The sequence below is a fragment of the Bubalus kerabau genome, chromosome 4 (assembly GCF_029407905.1).
Source record: "Bubalus kerabau isolate K-KA32 ecotype Philippines breed swamp buffalo chromosome 4, PCC_UOA_SB_1v2, whole genome shotgun sequence".
In the NCBI taxonomy this organism is placed as follows: Eukaryota; Metazoa; Chordata; class Mammalia; order Artiodactyla; family Bovidae; genus Bubalus; species Bubalus kerabau.
The window spans coordinates 100677473-100684927 of NC_073627.1; the positions used below are offsets into that span (position 1 = coordinate 100677473).

A 7455-nucleotide genomic window follows, 5' to 3' on the forward strand; every position below is an offset into this window, starting at 1 on the left:
CTGAAGCTCCAGTACATTGGCCACCTGATGCAAAGTGCCAACTCACTGGAAAAGACCCTGATGCTGGTAAAGATTGAAGACAGGAGGAGAAGGGGATGACAGAGGATCAGATGGTTGGATGGCATCACCAAGCTCCAGGAGATGGCGATGGACAGAGAAGCCTAGCTTGCTGCAGTCCATGGGGTTGCAAAGAGTCGGACATTAGTTGAGGAACACTGAACAGCAACCATCAAGATAAATATATCATGAAGGATTAATTACAGATTATGGCTGTGTGAACCTCATTAAGATAGTCAAAGATATAGATGGTATAGATAGATAAGTTTTCCCAGGTGGCTCGGTGGTAGAGAATCTGCCTGTCAGTGCACAAGGCACAGAAGATGCAGGTTTGATCCCTGGGTCAGAAAGATTCCCTGAAGGAGGAAATTAGATTCCACCCAGTATTCATTTCTGGAAAATCCCATGGACAGAGGAGCCTGGCCAGCTACAGTCCACAGGCTGCAAAGAATAGGACATGACTGAGTACACATGCATAAATAGATAGATATCGATATAGACATGTGACTTAAATTTTTGATGGAATACAGTAGTGAACCACATACCTGTGTTTTGCCCAACAGGAATTATAATATTAAAAACAGTATTATTTTTTTCTTAAAACTCTGAGTAAATTATATAAATGTCTATATGTTTGCCACAGATTGTATTGTCTTTTTATGCAATTCTGTGAATTGAATGTGTTTTTTCCTCTTCAAGTAATGTTTTTTATTTAAATGCATTCAATTTTCTCTATAGTAGTCAAAATATTTGTGATTTAATGAAACACAATGGAATTAAATATTTTTTAATGGAAATTTCAATAGTTTCAATACACACATATCTAATAGACTGTTTCTTTTTTAATATCTGGGTTTTTATTGCAGGCCACTTTATTGACTTCAGAGTAACTCATAACTCAAAAAATAGACATGCAAAAGTAAATGATATAAAATTGTGTTTTAACAATTAATTACCAATTTTCAAATCTATATAATAGTGAGAAGTCTGCTGAGAAAAATTGAGGATTTATAGATTAATCCTTGAAATTAAAGAAAAATGACATTGATTTATTTTCATATATTTGGATAGAGCCTAGGATTAGTACGCCAGAGTTATTATTCTTTTGAATATTCTTGCCTGCTTTAGATAGCCAAAGATGAAAAAATAAGGAGTGTGTGCTAATTATAAGCTAATTAGCTGATTTTCACTGTTACAGCATTACTAACCACTGTGGGATAATTAAAGCAGGAAGGACAAAGGTGAATGAAAAACTGAAAGGTGTCTTGAAGATTGGTTCAAAGACTTTACATGGCAATAATAAGTCTAATCCTGTACTAGTCTTCTTAAATAGCTAAATAATGAGTTTATCTGTAAAATACAGCACAGCTTACACAAACCTTAATTCATGAATGTGTCTGTCCCTGAAGATAAATGATAGTTAAAGGAAAAAAAAAAATCCAGTGAAGATAGACACTGAATAGAAGTAACTGATAACAGTTAAATATACTTTATTTAAACAGAGATTACAGAGTTTAAGGGCAAATAAAGTTCAAAGATACACAGCTGACTTATTGGAGGAAGAAAACCAGTAGAAACTGAAGAGATGTCAACATGTAGAATATTTTATTATATATAATTTGAGCCCCAAACTAAAATGAAATATGCAATAAAATTATAATCTGAGAGTACAAACACCCTTTAAAAAGAAAAAAATAAATGGTGAAATATATTCAGAAAAAAAATTCCAAATAACTAAGATGTTTTGGTACTATAAATGAAGACTGAGTTTTTTTCTTTTTTGTAGTTAAATGCTATTTTAATTTTTATTTTTAACATTTTATTGTAGCAAAATGCACATAAGATTAAATATACTAACCTTAGAGTAAAATTATTGGACACACAAAATATCATCTGTATATTTTTAGTTCATATTTAATGATATATTCATTTAACTGTTAAAAGTACAATATTGTGTTTTCTCTCCCTGAAAAGTCATATTTTTAGTTCCTGGCCCAATATCTGGCAACAGCAGATGGTCTCTGAACCTTTGCTATCTAGAATATCAAGTTTATATAAACTAAGTAGAAGTTTTTTGTTTCTTTTGCTAAATAAACCATTTTTTTCTGAAATACATCCTCTTTCCAAACTTTCCTTTCCTCCGCCTTCCCTCCTTTCCTTTCTTCATTCCGCAAATTCCAACATTTGTGAAGGATTTACCATGCACTATGAAGATGGCTAACTAATGTTACAATGGTAGAACAGATAAGACATACATATTTATTAATTTTACAGTCTAAGAAAAAAAAGATTATTGTTAAAGTAAGTCTCAATTTTGATAAATATTATGAAGAAATACATTCTCAAATATAAAATAACTGGTACAGAAGTTGCTATTTACTGCTTCAAAGGAAAAATAGAGTTCCCCATATGAGGGAATGAAGAGAGAAAGGAGTATAAAGAGATTTCTAGCCTTGGAGGAAAAGGGCAGCTTGGAATGTTCAAAGAGGGTAAATAATGTTAGTGTGCACGGATCACAGTAAGTAAAAAGGAAGGAGGCATGACAAAGGTTAGGTCTTGTAGGTCATGATAAGTGTACTGGATTTTGTTGTAAATGCCATTGGAAGTTGTTGATCATTTTTCCTAAGTGTTTAAGATAAGTTCTTTGTGGGGAATGAATTAGTGGGAAATATTTCTACAAGTGGAAAGGTCATTTAGGAGGAGACATTTGCAGAGTTCTAGGGACGGGGGAGCCTGGTGAGCTACCGTCTATGGGGTCACACAGAGTTGGACACGACTGAAGCGACTTAGCAGCAGCAGCAGCAGAGATAGATGTGATAATTTGATCTAGGACAGGATCTCTGTAATGAATTTACAATGTATTTTGGATGCAGAACCAAAAGGACTTATTTGATTTGAAGTAGATGGTGAGAGAAAAAATGACAAGCATGAATCCTACATTTGAACAATTGATTGTGTAGCAAAACCATTCACAACTAAGTTGGTTAAGATGGATTTGGGAGGCAGGTTCTAGTAATAGAACCAATAACTCCATTTGGAATCAAGAATATCTTGTCTTACCTCTCTTTTGCACTTGTTACTTCAAACAAAAACCATTTGAAGGCAAGTAGGGAATGAGGATTCAACGCTGTGCATTCTAAGTATTCATGAAAGGCAATGATTTGGCAAACCAGCTTCTCATAGCTAACTGTCCTGGGTTGATGGTTATAGAAGTATGTATGAATTGACGCTGAAAAGGCATATGGCAACTGTTGGGACCCAGGCATTCTGTGGAATGAGGCTGACATTAAATGTACATGTAGTGCAACAAACTTCAATAAGCTCTGGGGTTATAATGTGAGTTTATAGTGAGATCTGGATAGTATATGCAATGAAAAGAGTAGCAATGGCTGATTATTCTTTATTTTTTTTTAATTTTATTTTATTTAACTTTACAATATTGTATTGGTTTTGCCATATATCAAAATGAATCTGCCACAGGTATACATGTGTTCCCCATCCTGAACCCTCCTTCCTCCTCCCTGCCCATACCATCCCTCTGGGTCGTCCCAGTGCACCAGCCCCAAGCATCCAGTATCATGCATTGAACCTGGACTGGCAACTCGTTTCATATATGACATTATACATATTTCAATGCCATTCTCCCAAATCATCCCACCCTCTCCCTCTCCCACAGAGTCCAAAAGACTGTTCTATACATCAGTGCCTCTTTTGCTGTCTCATATACAGGGTTATTGTTACCATCTTTCTAAATTCCATGATTATTCTTTAAAGAAATTATTGGGAAAAAATAGGAAGAGTTTAGTCCAAGGAGCAAAGAATTTCTAACTTTAATGTGAACTCTCACAGGAAAACATAAGCAAACATTAAAATTAAACACGATAAATTTACTAAAATAAAAAGAAGTGAAAGATCTCTATAAACTTCTATCTTTACTATTATCTTCTCTAGAAAACTGTATCTCTCAACTTGAAGGAATCCAAGGGAAAAGAAAATAGTGTTTTCTTTCATTTTGTTAACCTGCAAAGAAGTTCCTATACATCCATATCTGCCTTCTTTAACAGGGGTGAAAACATAGGAAGCTTCCCTGTCATTCTTTTTCTCTGTCTCTGGAGGTGGGACAACTGATTGCCTTGCTTTGTTTGCATCATGAAATCCCTTATTTCACATATTTACTAGCTAAATGTATCATAGTGGATATCCATTCACAAGACCACAGTCTGACCTGCATTCTGATCCACTTTCCCTGAAAATTTGACCTTGGGAATTTTTTGCACTTAGTTCAAACCGTTCCACTGCTAAGGAAAATAGATATTATCTGATTATACAATAGAGAGATCTGAATGTTACCATTTAAGGGAAGAAGCACTCATGGACTATCACCTCTGGCAGTTTTGTATTTTAGTCCAGCATATCCCTACCTATAATCTTGAGATGACCATATGATATTTAGCCTTGATTAACAAATACAGAAAATCTTGGTATTTAATCAGTTGGCTTCTCAAAGAGTTTCTCTTTACCCATGATAACCATACTTTATGTCAGCAACTGAAGAATTATGATATGGTAAAAGTAAGAACATTAATACTTTAAGGATCTCAAATATTTAAATCTAACAGTTACATATATTGAATTTTCAATCTCAGATTCTAATAAATGGGCTAAGTATGGTTATTTGATTTCTATTGTTATTTGTGATAGTTACATATTCAATGAGTTTATTTTGATATATAGTTATTGCAAAAATGCAAATATATTTTCTATAAACATACCAGAACATGAATTTATTTCAACTGATGCATGTCATTCCAATCTGGTGGATGACAAGGAGTTATAATACTGTCATTATGAATACCTTATTATTTTGAAATAAATTGAAAAGTAGAATGTTTTTTAGACTAATTTGATGTCTCTATTATATGCTTAAGTTAAATCATTATTATTTTAGCACATAAGTAAATCACCATCAAAAATTATAATTGTATCACTAAAAACTTGGCACAGACATTCTGCTGATTCCTCGCACTCTTGCCACATGCTCTGGGATAGACAATGACCTATATTGTTGTAAAAGGAGATTAAACAATGCGGAGTATGGAAAAAGCTGAGGGAGTTGAGGAAGTTTTGTTATTCCAAAATACTTACGTAGCAACTTTTAATGATTCAATAGTTATTATTCTGATGATACTTCCATTGTATTGGACATTTATAGGAGGTAATGGGAAGAGAGAGAGATAGACTGAGGAAACAGAGATTACAGATACTGTATTTTGAAGCAGCGTAATTGGGATCCACCTTCCCACTATCTTAAAAACAACACCATTTAATATCTGTGAATCAACGGAAAAATCATAAGCTCTGAACATCTACAATTTAGGAGCAAGGGTAAGTTTATTTTCCAAGTATGGATTTTTAAATTAAGCTTTCCCCCCAGCTATAAAATCTATAAAGTGAACGTACTTAAGGTAGACTTACTCCTGGAAAGTATTGTATGAAAAATACTAGGTAAGAGGATCTTGTTGTTTTAATAAATCTCTGAAACCACTATTTAAAAAATTAAAGTGTACTTCTTTCTTACAAGTGATAATGTTTATAATCAACCCTCTATCTAAATTCAAACAAAAAATTTGTGAGGTTTGTCTCTAACCTCAAGAGGTTCTAACAGATCTCTTAGTAAAATTGGTTTCCCATGTTCATAGTATCTGTCCATCAACTAGCATATAAATCTATTATAGAGATGGAATTGCCATGACATCATTATTGTACAATGAGTCTGTTAATAATAGCAGAATAAACATGCTTATCACTATGATCATTGATTATTTTGTCACTGCAAAGATGTGCTTTTAAAAATCGGAGATAATTATAACACATTGATACATGTATTTATTGTATTTAAATATCTTTCACCTATTAATCCAATTATTTAAAGTAGAACTATTTTACTTCAAATTACTCATAAAATTTAATTTTATTCATGAACTTTCACAGTTTCCTAAAAGTATCATTAGTAAGTCAATTGTTCTTATAATGTAAATTTCAAGCATGACAGGTAAAATGTTCTATAAAAGGCTTACCATGCAAAATTATTTTGAATACTATTACTAGAACATTTGCCCACGCGTGAAATAGAAACATAACTACAAAATTTTCAGGTCAAACCATAGTATCAGGAAAAGGTTGAACATAAATTAAGCATGAATCCAATATATTTGGGAGGGGCTTCATTTTCTTCTTGAGAAATCAAAGAAGGACACTTATTAAACTTGGTATGAAATTTCTCAAGTAAAACTTAAAAAACCTAACCTTATTAAGGACACATATAACAAAAGCACTGGCTTGTTCAGTGTTTCATTTTAAACTTTTGGGAGTGATTTCAGTTAAGAATATATATATATATATATATATATATATATATAAAGGATTAAAAGACACCATACCTATTCTAGAGGACATATGGAAAAAGAATTTCACCAGGGATCAAGCATGTGAGAGTGTTCATTCCTTCATGTGTTCCACACAGACTTACTGAAAGTAAATATATGCATAACACAGTGCCGATCACTAGCCTGCAAACTGAATAAGAGCTCATTTTGCAACACCCTGAGGGGTGAAAGGGACAAATATGTGTGTATATCATAAGTCAGTCCAACAACAATAGTAAGATATATTGAGGATGCAAAATGTGCCAGGCAATGTGCTAAATTCCTTATAGTGATTATCTCTTTTAATCCTCATAATACCTCTGTGAGAGAGGACTTTTGCTTCCAGTAAAATTGAGATTAAGAGAAAGTATAAAGCTTGCTCAAGGCTGGACAACCAGAGAGAAGTAGACTAGAGATGATACATCCTATTAAAAGAACATAGAGAAAGTTTTATAGAAGAGGATAATATAATAATAGATGCCTACTGGAGTCTATGAAGGCATTTTCTCTTATGGGTGTAAAATTTGAGCAGGTTGTAAAATTATAGAAAGATTATGAGCTTTGCAAGGAAGTGAAGGCAGATCCCCCTTGGGAATATTTCCATTTAATAAGATTTTCTTGGAGTATTGCTTTCTGGCCTTCATTTTATCATGTATAATATGTGATAGTGGGGCAACATGATTTATAAGATTTTTTTGAGTTCTAGAATTTTCTGACGCTATATCTATTTACATAAAAATAAAAGAAATGGCTTCTGAGTTAATGCTGAAACATCTGAGACTTTTGAGGCTATATCACTGATTCTGTTATCCTGTGCCTGGATTAAACCTTATCTGTTTTCTCCAACAATAACCAGCTATGAGTAGATTTTTTCCCCCTTTAAAGAGATTGAAAGTCATAAATGAGGGGACTGACAAATCTATGGTAGTTGATAACTCAGGATTCTATTCTATCCCAGTTAGGATTCTCTTTG

General features: G+C 33.1%; 1 long non-coding RNA gene across 2 annotated transcripts in view; it reads left to right on the forward strand.

Annotated features, from left to right (window-relative positions):
- LOC129650016 (uncharacterized) overlaps positions 1 to 5288 on the forward strand; it is a 421016-nt gene extending 415728 nt beyond the window's left edge. Inside the window, exon 6 of one of the 2 annotated variants that reach the window (XR_008713533.1) lies at positions 5270 to 5288. This is a non-coding gene — a long non-coding RNA (uncharacterized LOC129650016). Of the gene's footprint in view, positions 1 to 1255; positions 2212 to 5269 lie in introns of those variants that run through there. The other variant, XR_008713531.1, reaches the window with a different exon arrangement.
- The last annotated feature ends 2167 nt before the right edge of the window (positions 5289 to 7455 follow it).